Below are 13,452 nucleotides of genomic sequence, written 5' to 3'. Positions count from 1 at the left end.
GTAAAAAAATGTGTAATGATATAAATAAACACATATAAAAATATGCTTATATGGAATAACCGAATAAGTTAACCAAACATAGCCTTGGTTGAGCCCATAGACCATATTGAATTTGAAACATAGAAATTAAAAATCTAACCTTTGCACTTTCTTCACTTAGAAATCCAACCTTTTAATTATCTCATAAAAATCTAACCATTATCCCATATTTTCATCTAAAGATCTATTTGACCTGTAACCTGTTAAACAAGTTAAAATATTTATTTATTATTTATTTATTTTACTTCACACTCCTCCTATCTCCCATCCCCCTTCCATGGCAGCCAACCCCCCCCCCCCCCCCTACCTTCCCATCCCTCATTGCAGCTGGAGGTGCTATCACAACACAACCCTCCTACTGCCCTAAAACCCCCATATATGCTGCCTGAGACCCCTTGCGCTGCTGCCTTGAAACCCCAAGACCCACCCATCAGCCGCCCCCAAAGGTCGAAACCCCCAGCGCCACCCTCCTGCCGCTCCGAAACCCAACCCCGACCCCGAAAATCACACCCCTAGCCCCAAGAAACCTAGTCGACCACCCTCACACAACCTCTCTCCTCTTTCTCCCGAAACAACCACAACACACAACCCCTCATTGCCACTGCACCACTGCCCACACTACAACCAATTACAACAACATCGACACCAATTGTCACTAACACTACACCGCGAGCCCCCAAAACAGCCGCGACCAACACCAGCCACTAATTTGTGGGATGTTGTGGGTTTTGTGGCGATTACGGTGGTGGTGATGGTGGATTTTGTGGGTTTGTAGGTGGTGGGTTTTGTGGGATTTCGTGGGTTTTGTGGCGAGTACGGCAGTGGTGATGGTGGGTTGGGTTGCCGGGGAAGGAGGGGTGGGGATGGGGAGGGAAAGCGGTGGGCTGTTTCGATCGAGACGGCGACCCGGGTGGTCATTTAGGCAGTAAAAGGGGGCCTGAGGGCTTTGATTTTTTTTTTTCTTTTAATTATTTTTTGTTTTTTTTTTTAATTTTTAAAAAAATAATAGACCTATTAAAAACTAACAAGTGACATATAACTTACAAAAATCGGTCACCAACAGATAATGGATCTTAAGATGAAAATAAGGGGTAAAGGTTAAATTTTTATGGGATAATCAAAAGGTTGGATTTTTAAGGAAAGAAAGTGCAGATATTGGATTTTTAATATTCATTTTTTCTACTGAATTTGATTTAAGTTAGCCCATGTACCACACATTAGGTTTTTTCCAGCCCTGAAAAGACTTGATTTGATTTAATTTGGCCAGACTAGACTAAATCTAAATGAATTTCAACTCTGTTAAGAGGGTAGTTTCATTTTCACTACACTTTAGAAAATGAATTACTATAATGAAATTCCATATTGGGATACTTCGTAACAATTTGTAAAGGCATCAAAAACCAAACCAATAATTTCATAAAACCAAGCAAATAAAAGCACACAACCAATTGCCCATGAACATGATTTTTCATTTCCAACTCCTTTTTTAACACATGGGAGTTACTTGTACTATAAAAGCTAGTCATAAGCCCAAACATATAAACTTCCATGTGCATGTAAATTATATATATAATTCTAATAATTACTGAATGGGATTGGACATGTTAATTTCTACATATTTGGAGTGTTTCAAATTAACTCCAAAAACAAAGCTTCTTGTTTGCTTGTCAGGCCAAGCTCGTTTAAGGTTACGTTGCACTCTCCATTGCTGAATGCTTGGCGAGGGTAAGGCCGTACCTGTCAACGCCACATAGCATATTTAATGAGATGAACTAAAAATGATGATTGGTATGGTACGCAGTAAAGCAAGCCCTTAAAAAAAGTCGATACCACCACTACTGGTACAAGTTCAACGTTTTAGAATGCATCCTGATTAATGTTACCAGAAAAACCATGTGGATTTAAAAGAGAAATGCATAAATCGAGTTTTCAGCCTTCAAATTATTGGTTGAGCTTCAATCCATAAAAATTTAAACACAAAGTATCTGTTGTGAAACTGCTAAAAATTTGTATAATTTGTCATCTAAGTGGTTGAGAAATAGAAAATTACCAATCGATAAGTGCCAGGTTTGACTGCTTTCCCAATATCAATGAAGTCAAAAAGTGACTGCAGGATCAATGATCAGTTAGCTATCAACTAGAGTATCAGTGTCAATCATATCTAAACAGAAGCAACTATTTACAGAATATACCTGCAATTTATCAGACTTAAGAAAACCGGCGGCCACGTCGACTGCCATCAGGCATTCTAATAAGAAGAGTTACAGCATTCTCATTATTCGATGATGGTTCCTCGGGAAGGGAGGCTTCTTTTGCAGCCAATTGCCTCTCAAGCTCCTGGCAGAGAAAAACTTTTTAAGAATCGAAAATTATGATATAGGCAACTATAGCTCAGAAATGAACCATAGATAATTCGCAATATGCTAACCTTCAACATATATCATTACCATCACCCAATTTTCACCATCATCAAGAATTGTTAAGAAAACCCATGGATGAAAAAATAAATAAATAAAAAGCACAAACGACTACTACAAATTTACAATCAAAAGCAAAAGCAAATCAATGACATTACATACTCCCACTTACCCACTTTCCATTTTGAGGTATATTTTTTGTACTCACTTCTACTTAATCCTATTTTTGGCAAACACATATTACCATCTCATTCTCCTTTACCCTAGAATAATTACAGTTGTCCACTCAATCCTAATCCTCACCCTCTCCTAGAAAGATGAGTCCATAGTAAATGGGTACATCATATATTACATATAGTATAAGATGAAGGAAAAATACACTTTAATAATCCCAACTATGGGAGATTTACTTTTAATAAGCCCAACTAAGGTTTATTATCTAATAATCCCAACTATGCTATGTGTTTGCCTCCAATAGTCCCAACCGGTCAACACCAAGTCAACGACCTGTTATGACTGGTAACCATGACACGTGTCAACTTGATTGGTCTAAAATAAATAAATAAAAAAAATAAAAAAATCCCAGTCACCTTTCCCACCGTGAAACCCTAACCCCCACCCCCTAACCTCACCGGACCAGTCGGCCACCCCTTTCTAGCCACCGAAAACAACAGGCCGGCGAACTCTGACCCCCAAAACCACCTGCCTAGCCAACCACGACCCCCAAAACCACCTGCCAGCCAATCTCGAGCCCCTAAAAACCACCTGTAGTCACCGCCACCACCTGCAATCACACCTTCGTTGCGATTTTTTGGTCAACAGAGGTGAGATGCCGGCGTGTTCTTTGGCAATGGCTTCGGAGTAGGCAGCGAAACCCCCGGGTAGATTCGGTGACATTATCGTCGTCGGTGCCTCGAATATGAAGCTTGAACAATTCGAGTTTCAGCCCCGGCCCCTGGGGTAGGCGGGAGTGCGCCTGCCTAGGGCCCAAGGGATCAAGGGGCCCACAAAAATATTATCTTAGTTAAATGGTTTCAAACAAAGACCTCAAACGGTAATCTGCTTTCCAAAGGCTTTTACCCTTCCCTACTCAGTAATTACACTGCATTCATTCTAAAGCATTAATTTTGGAATTGTTAATTTCAATTTTCCATTGAAATCTGAACATTTGCTACTCCCAATGATTTTTTAATTTTTGTATTGTTTTTTTTTTTCCTTAAAAAAATGCAATAACAAATAAGTTGTAATAAGAGTTCTAATTCATCATTTACTTAGTCTGATCTGATCAATATCTCATCTTCCAAATAGGATTAAACTCCACTTTTTCTTATGCCCTCTTATTTAAATGATATTTTCTAATTTGGATTTTGGACATTATAATTATCTATGTCTTATTGGTGGATTTTCATTATAATATGGAAGGTGAAGGATTTGAATAACTTAGGTTATTAGTCATCTGCTAATATTATCTGTTACTTGTATAATTGTTCCTTTTCAATTATCTATTTCTAGCTAGCTTCTTTCAAAAAAAAAAAAAAAAATAAATAAATAAATAAAAATTAAGGAGTCTAGCTATTGAGCCTTGAGGTGCTATATAATTTTAGCTTCTTATACATAGCCCTAAGGGCTATGTTTATCATTTTCCTAATTTTAATTTAATATTGGTTCTTATTTTTTTTACAAGTCTATTGATATATTCAATTATTTTAAAAAGTAATTTATAGTTCATATTCTTTACTTTGATTTGTATAGAAGAATGACGAATACATAGTGTTTCTCTTTTAATTGTTTTTCATTGATATTTCGTTTAATTTTACTGTTTTGAATTATTTATATGCCGAAATGAGCTAAAAAAAAGTTATAACACAATCTTATCACGTTTCGTAATACAATTTAGGATTATAGTGTTTACATTTTAGCATAAAGGCCCCTTAGAAATGATTTCGCCTAGGACCAGCACTGTCGAGTTTTTGGGGTCGGGGTGGCTGAGAGGTGTTTCGGGGGTCGGGGGTGGGTTAAAGGGGGTCGGCCAGCCGGATTAGGTGGTTAAGGAGGGTGGTCAGCCGGTTTCCGGCGAGGTTTGGGGTGGGGAAAGGGTTGCGGGGAATTTTGGGATTTTTTTTGTTTTTTTTTTATTTTATTTTTTTGGACAAATCACATGTTGACACGTGGCTATTTAAAAAAAAAAAAAACCTCTTTTAACAAGTTACCCGTCATTGGGACCATTGGAGGCAAACATACCCAATAGTTAGGATAATTAGATAATAAACCTTAGTTAGGATTATTAAAAGTAAATTGCCCGTAGTTAGGATAATTAAAGTGTATTTTTCCTAAGATGAAAAGGAATTAAGGAAGCTAGAGATTAGAAATGAATACAAGTGAGAAAGCCAAAATAACACTCGAAGCGTACAAGTTTGACAAAATGAAATTCATGGAGTTTTACACACACAATAGCAACCAATGAAAAGCTTTAGCCATTTAGATTGGGTAACATGATAAATTTTTGGCTAACAAAGGACAATAGGAATTAATTTGAGTGAAGTTAGTTTCACAATGGCCATTTTTTTATTTTATACAAACTCAACAGAAATGAAACACAAGAATTAACAAATTCCTAGTATGTAGTCTGTTGATGTCAACCTAAACCTGACTTTAATAAGTTGCTTGTGAAAAAAATACAAGGTTCCAAGACACCCTTCTTCCAAAAAATTAAAAATAAATCAATAAATAAATAAGACCAATCATTATATGAGGATTACCTTGTCAAGATAAAAGCAACTTATATACGGAGTACATAGGTACTCTTAAGTCAGTGTGCCGTTGATTTTGACCTTTCAGAATATGCATAGAGGACCTTTCAGTTTTTGAAACTCTCAATTACAGCTCCAAAAATTGATTTCAGGATAGAAGATCATTTACAAACTAATGCAAGATTGTGTCATTCGGAAATTCATTATTTTTTACTTGTGGCTTGACCTGATCCGCTAACCCCAACAGCAAAGACAAGTATCTCACACAAATTTGATTATTAACGACAAAGCGAAATGATCTATGTATAAAGTGAAAAGCTAAGAAGAGCTCAATATCAAACCGTCATTTACCATAAAGTAGGGACATATATGGGCCAAAGAGATCAGACTACAAAACAGAAGCTGTGTAACAAATAAAACCATGCATTGGGAGAGTAACACCATTGTTTAAGACACACAAGAAGTTGTAACGTTACCTGTTCCTCCTCTAATTTTCTACGCGATTCTTCCTCCTTTAGCCTCTGCTCTTCCAATGCAGCTTCCCTAGCTGCTTTTTCTTCCTCTACAGCCTTCATTTCCCTTTCCCTATCAGCTTCCAATGCAGCAAGGAACTCATCATCCTGCATGGATCGAATTGAAAAAAATATATTCAGTAAAAAAAAAATAAAAAAAAAAGAAAAAAACACACTTAATTTGAAAACTCCTCATACCTGCTGTTCCCGAATTGCACGCTGGGCAACAAGGCCAGGTGAGGGAGGACGAGGCATTCTCCATGATGTGTCAAAGCCAGGGTGCATCAGATGATTTGGAGCATAAGGTGCACGAAATCCACCCTCAGGGATTCCACCAAACATGGCAGCCTCCAACATAACTGCTTCATCATGCTCTACAGAGGAGATACCTCCCCACTACAAGAACAATAATTAATGATTAAAATACAGCCATTTTTAACCTCCACTCTCAGTCCTTTTTGCTGCTTACATAATTTTACAAAAAATAATAAGCCACTTATACTGCTTCCATTTTTTCAAGAAACATTGCATTCATTATCAAGCAGAACAACCACATTGAACTGTGTTAAGGGATATTATTACCTCATCTGAAGGAAAAGCAGTTCCATTGGGATGAGTCTCACTAGCAACATTTGGTTGTGGAGGATCCAGAACAGGACTAACATCTGATTCAGCAACTTCCCCTTGGGTCGTTGAAGCGGAAGACCTACGCCTTGACCTATTCCGGACCAGCGGTTGCTCATCCATATCATCGGCTTCATCTTGGATGGATGAGCTCCCTGCTTCTTTCTTATGGTGAATTGAAGAAGGCTTGTCAGAAGAACTAACATCTTGCCTTTGAGATTGAGAAGAAAATGGACAAAGATAGGGTCAAATATTGTGAAGAACAAATTGCATAGATAATTATTGTTTTCTTGCAAGCTGGAGAGGGGTAAATGATACAAGGTGCGGACACTTATAGAGTTATAGGTAACACAGCTCTATGTAATACTAAAGAAATATGCTTAAAAAAGAAAGCCAAAATGTTAGCAATAGAAATAGGTGCAATATACTCAGTCAAAGACAGGATAAAGATATTCTGGCTCCATTGCTTCTGGTTCAGAAGGTTCATGTTTTTCGGCTTCTTAAGTCTGCAAGAAGGGGCTCCCAATTCAAAACCCACTCCACCTAGGGTGAAAGAAGTGAAATGGAAAGAATGGGAAAGAAAGTAGAAAGAAACCACTACCAAAGCCCACAAGAACTGGAGAAGATGGGATACAAATCCCAGTACAATTAACCCTGGTTATTGGGTGAGTTGGGGCGGGTGCGGGTATTAGCAGGGCGTGTCATTGGCAGGTCAATGAAAAGTTTATGTGGGTTGGGTCATGGTCATGGCCATGAGGGTTAGGGCTGAATCAGGGCCTGGTGTAAAAGTAAAGTGGGTCAAAATGGGATAAAAAAAATTTTTAAAAAAAAAAAAAAAAAAAAACAGCCAATTTACAATCTAAAACATTCTCTTCACTCATTCATTCCTTTATGTGAGAGATCCAATTTCTTCTACTGTGTTTATCATTCTCTTCACTCCCCCCATTACTAGTAATTGTTTTGATTTGAATTTTTTTTCACATTATATTGGATAGCATTGTTCTTGCATTATGTGTTTTGTCACTTTTTCATTGAAAATCCCCAATTAAAAACCAGAAAATTAAAGAAATTACTAATCAGAATCACTAAATTGAATAACAAAAGAGTATACGGGTGATTTGAAATTTCAATACAACCCAATGGAGGAGAGACAAATACAGAAATTACATTATAGTTTTCACCAACAACCATATTCAACTCTTCAAACCCTAACTTCTCTCGAAATTTACCAATGGCTGAGAAGAATATGGACTGTCTACGTAATTTATTATCATAGAAGTTGAATTTAAGTTGATTTACCATGTAGATCAAGAAGAGGTTGAATTTCTAAGAGGATGAATATCAAACTTGAAGAACGACGAAGAAGAGAGAAGTGGTATGATTGAACGTCAATAGATAAAAAAAAAATGTATTCTGATATTTTTAAAGATCTTACATCTTTTTTAAAAAAATTATGGGGGTTTAAGTGGTGACCCTATAACAGCCCTATAAATTAGTGACCCTATAAAAGCCTTGCACATCAAAGATGTCAAGGGTCAAAACCCTTTAATTTTTAGCCATGCTCTTCTATCAATGGACAGCCCCGTCCTGCCATCCAATAACCAGGCTTAGTATATATATCCATTGAATTCGCCTTAATTTCCAACAAGTAGTAGAAGGTGTAGCACATAGAATGATAGAAGTACCACTAAAGCATAAGATATTGATTGATACAACATAAGCATCACAACTATTCATCAAATACTTCTCTTTTAGAAGTTAAATACTACTTGATGGTCCATCAAATTGGACCTAAGGATAATATTGATCTGAGCTAACCACAAGTCAAATCAAACAGTCAAAGACTTGGTCAAAACTTGACTCAGTGTGAATTTTACTTGAAATCCTTGTGACCAGATCAACAACAGTGTTAGATTATAAAAAATTTGGATGGGAAAACTTTAATCATAATCAGTGTTAACAATCCTATTTTAACACCGTTTACCATACTGTTGCAACAGAGTTCAAAAATTCAATAATTAATATAACTAGGTAATAATAGATTAAATTTTTTTTTGTAGAAATAACAGTGAGTAAGCAAGTACTAAGGTTCAACACTTCAACTCGAGCTCAAGTCAAACCCCTTTCCCAACTTGCTCAATTATCAACGTATATGCCCCTAATTAATAGCAATGAATTCAATGAATTTAAACTTATCAATAGACTTGGCTGTCCTCAACATAAACTCAGTTCAGGTTGTAGTCAAGTGAGACTTCAAGTTCAACTCCAATTCAGGTTGGGTTACTTTAGTTTGAAGCTATTGATGATTAGATTGTTATAATAATAAAAAATAGCGTAAGCCGTCAGGGATTAATGTTTGTGTCTATTCTTTGGTTAAATCCGGTAGATTCCTTTTTTCTAGGCTATTATTAAGTTGCCCTGTCTCCAAGATTTAGATCAAGTTCAGATTATTCAGATCAGATAATCAGGAATTCATTATCCAGATGTGCTTATCAATCAGTAACCAAGAAAACCATAACTTATTACACCTACTAATATATACCTTCTATTTGATTCTTCTATTTTCCCTAGCTCTTCCACCTCCAGAGGCTCATTAGCAGTTGAACCAGAAGCTCCAGCCTTGAGACTCGTCTCTCTTTGAAGAACTTCCTGTTCTGCGGTCTAAATTGACATTAACAAGGCAATATCACCAAATGTCAGGAGCTGTAAATAAATTTACAAAAGAAAATCAGTCAAACATCATAGATCATTAACCTTTAAAGATAAGGATACGGCATGTTCAAGCTCGGCATCATCTCGTTGAGGAGGCACTTGCTGCAGGCCAACATTATCCAACCCCTATAACATAGAAGAAGGAATTGTTATTTATAGAAACAAAAAAAACTACAGACTGGTAAACAGCATAAATTAATAGAAATTCCAAAATTATAGAGGAAATCAGGGCCAACTTGAGTAGTTTGGAGTTCAGCATCTCTCTTGGAAGCCTCGATGGCAGCTCGAATCATTTCTTCTTCAATATCATTCGTCGCATAATCTCGTGAATCATCAAATTGAGGTGCACTAGGTCTAGAGCTACTCCAACCACCTCCTAAATTTCCAGGGATTATGTCATCATCTTCATCCTCAACAATGACAGTTCCATGTGTTTGAGGTCCCTCTGCATCAATAGAGTCTGTGACATCCTCAATCCTTGGACCATGACCAGAAGGAGCAGCTAAATTTTCACCCCCATCCTTGACTTCTATGGGAATTTCTCTAACTTCTCTTGGCTGAGAGACAAATGGGGCCCGTCCATGATCTCAGAACTGGTATCGAAAAGGTTTCTAGTTTCAAATAGGCTCCTCCCAAAGGTTGGATCAAGTATGGAAAAGGGATTGGTTCCTCTGGCAGCAGATAGTAGTGATGCAGGACCACGAGGCTCTGTTACTGGGGGATCATCTATATCCATGAGATCATTTGGTGTGGTAGTACCAGTAATAGGGGCATCCTGCAAACTAGATTTTTGAAGAGCAAGTTACAATTACGTATACATTCATTAGGTACAAAAAAAGTAGCCAGAGGTGCTACAAGTAACTATATTTGAATATAACAGGAAGCTCTACAGGTGAGGTAACCAGTAGTAAATGCTAAAGATGGTCATGGAAAGCACAGTAATGTAGCAAGAACTTACACATTTCTATCCCCCTCGCTAAAATGTGCATTAACAGCTTCATTGAGATTGCCACCGAACTCCTACACATATAATAGAATATATTACAAAAAAAAAAAAAAAAAAAAAAAAAAAAAAAAAAAAAAACATACGGAGTAGAAAAGAATACAGCAGCACAAACATTTACAAGTATGTAAATCTTCTTATCTCCAAAAGATATGCTACATGTACAGCAGCAATTGCATATCAAAACTCTGAAGCTAGCTTTCAAGCACAGAATATGTAGAGCAGAGCAGCTCAAACATTAAGATAGACAGATTGGTGAATAACAGGTATACAGATGGTTTGATAACAACCTTAAAAAAGCATTATATTATGAAACAGAGAGTAACTTCCTCAGTATATCTTAATGATTCTCTCCACGATATTGTGATGTCGTATATAATATCTAAAATATACACCATTCGTCCAAAAAAAATATCACAAGACGATGTACACCCCTTTCTCTCTATCAACATACACATGACCATTTGTGTATTTATGGAGCACCATTCGAAACTAGCATAACTCACTCAAAACATATTTAGCACAAATTTTCAACTAGTCCAGTCACACCTAAATAAGATAAAATACTCCGGCTGATCCTCTATTGAGCCAAGTACATTATCACACACATGATCACAACTAATAAACAATCCTCAAGAAATGAACCGGCTCAAGGCCAAGGACTTAAAGCCAGAGCTGAATTGCATCTCATCTTCTAATGTTTCATTGGAACTATTCGATTAATTAAGCAATTGATTGAACTTATTCTTCAAAAACTACATCAAACTCAAGAGAAAGATTGAAAACACAACAGTAGAGAATCTCTCTACCACTCTTCACAGGGAATAAATTATGCCATAGTTGGAGACTGACAATATGCCACTAACAGGACTGTGCTTCTCAGTTACTCTTAAACACTTTTTAATTCCAGCAACCACCAAACAACAATCAGCACAGAACACAATCTAACAAATAATCCATGAAACCGCGCAAAAGATGTACTTGTATTAATTTAATAACAGATACATAGAAGCACAATTTCAACCCACAAGGCGCATATTAAACAGTATAATGGCAATTATAAGTGAACTAACTAAACTACACGCATCGAAACACATGGTAAAGTAGAAATGCTAAGACCCCTATAGAAACTGCCAATGGATTTCAGATTGGCCTTCAACTCCACTTGATCAATAGTATTAAACACACATTATCATCAATTAATCAATCAGTCAATCGATCAAACCAAACTCAACAACAATCAATCAAGTCAATTGCAGAGAATTATCAATGCCATTCAAATTTAGCTCAAGTCCATAAAATTGAATCTAGTACATTAGTACAATACAAATATATCCCATCAAATTAACTACAATAATTGATTAGAATAAACCCTGTTCTTAGATTGTTCAATCCATGTAAAAAATACCCAAATTTTCATTAAATTGAAGCAAAACCAGAAAATAAACCAAACCCTAATCAGCCCAACTCTGAAATCATACAAAAATCAAAACCCAAATTCTATAATTTGAAGTTTAATCAATACCTGAAGCCTTTGCGTAGCAACAGCCTCAGGTGCACCGGTGATGCTGATAAAAGTATCAATCGCTTCCCGATTAACAGTCGCCATTGTAGTAGAGTTTGAAGAAACAATTTCAATGGCGATGAGAGAGAAAGAGATTCTTCAAAAGGGACAATTCAAAGGGGATTTTGTATGATAATTTGGTTAAAAAACAAAATAAAAAACGAGTTTTTTCCAAATATTTGGGGGTTCTTTATATATTGGGGGATTACAGTTAGCGACTTAGCGGTGGAGAAGAAGGTGAAAATGAAGGGGAATTGATTTTGGGTTTTATTTGACACAGAAATCTCTCAATTGTTCTACACTTCGAAGTTGGAATAGATTAAAGAATGCCTTGCAAAACAAGTAGACTAGAGTAGTAAAAGATGACAAGCAAAGGACCCTAGGGAAAAAACAGCTCACCTTTGTTGCTTGGGGTGTCCGAATTTTTTTTTAATTATGGCCGAAAATTTTAGCCTTTTCGGAATTAATTTTCGAATTTTTTTCAAAAAGGGAGTCAAAAATATTTTTAGTTTATTAATTTTGCAGGAAGGCGAAGGATTAAGGTAAGAATTATGTGTTTAGAGCTTTAAAAGCATGTTTGTGAGCTTGGGTAGGAAAGAATTTGGGGCATATAAGTTAGAAGTATCCATGTTCTTGTATGCATTAATACTTAGGTTGTGATGTTTGATCATGTGAATTGATTAATTGGAAGCATGTAATTATGTGATTAGAAATAAGAAGATTGTTTTATTGAACATTGAACCTCCATGCAAGAACTGTGTTATTTTATTTTTTTGTGGGGAAGGGAATTCTTTTCTAAGTCTTTTCCCTTACAGGATGTCGATCTTTCCTAGCAAATACTCACAAATTGGTACCCTAATTAAGAAAGACTATGAACATCCCTTTGACTATGTCAAGAAAATTCATTTCTATTGTTCACACATGAGCGATGTCCTAGGGGACAAGCAGTATAACCTGCCTGATTGTGTTTCAGCTATGATAATTCACTGTCTTCCTGACGAATCGCCATATCTTGCTGTCAAAGCAAAATTTGCTGATTTCTACTTGCCTGGGGACATTCCCAACTATTCCAAGTACAAAGATTATTATGGACAGTGGTACCCTGACTACAGATACTTGATTTCTTATCTTGTTCGAGTAGAGAAGTATCACTGTGAGCGTTTACATATTCTATATCCAAATTACTTCTATGATAACCCAGCAGGGAATAATTCCCCTTCCACTAGCAATCAATCAGGAAATTCTTCCCCACCATAGGGTAATCAAGCAGGGGCGAATGGAGGGCAAGAGGAAGGAGAGCTAATGGATGAGAGTAATCATACTGTTGATAGTTCCATTATATGGAGATTCCGAATCCAAATCCACCCCCAACTCCAATTATAATTGACATTTCATCTGACGATGAGGAAGATGAAGAGTTTATTCAAGTAGAGCAAAATCCAAAGACACCTAAACTAATGGAGGAGGAAGATGACCCTGAATTCGATCCTGGAAACTACAAACAATCAAAGGACAAGAAGGACAACGTTCGAAATGACTAGATTTGTGTAGTTTCATTTATTTTAGGATTCTTAATTTCATTTCCGCAGTTTTTATAATTTCCTTTTTCAGTAAAGTAATAAGTGGCATGATCACAATGAGTCAATAAACCTATTGAGTTACGTAGGTTATTCGAACTCATTTCATTTTATTTTTCCAGTCATTTTCTTTCTCAACAATAAAATTTTAATCATTTCCTTGCCAAATAATTCATTTTACAGCCAAATAATTCATTTTATTCTTAAATCATTCATTTCATGTCACTACTCCAATGAGCCATTTCTTACTCAAA

General features: G+C 36.4%; 1 pseudogene; it reads right to left on the bottom strand.

Annotated features, from left to right (window-relative positions):
• Window positions 1-1,428: 1,428 nt before the first annotated feature.
• On the bottom strand, window positions 1,429-11,995 carry LOC110719497 (annotated as a pseudogene).
• Window positions 11,996-13,452: the final 1,457 nt, after the last annotated feature.

The sequence above is a fragment of the Chenopodium quinoa genome, unplaced genomic scaffold, assembly GCF_001683475.1.
Source record: "Chenopodium quinoa cultivar QQ74 unplaced genomic scaffold, ASM168347v1, whole genome shotgun sequence".
Lineage (NCBI taxonomy): Eukaryota > Viridiplantae > Streptophyta > Magnoliopsida > Caryophyllales > Amaranthaceae > Chenopodium > Chenopodium quinoa.
Note: the sequence above shows the minus strand (reverse complement) of the source record. Positions and strands in the feature narration are given on the sequence as shown.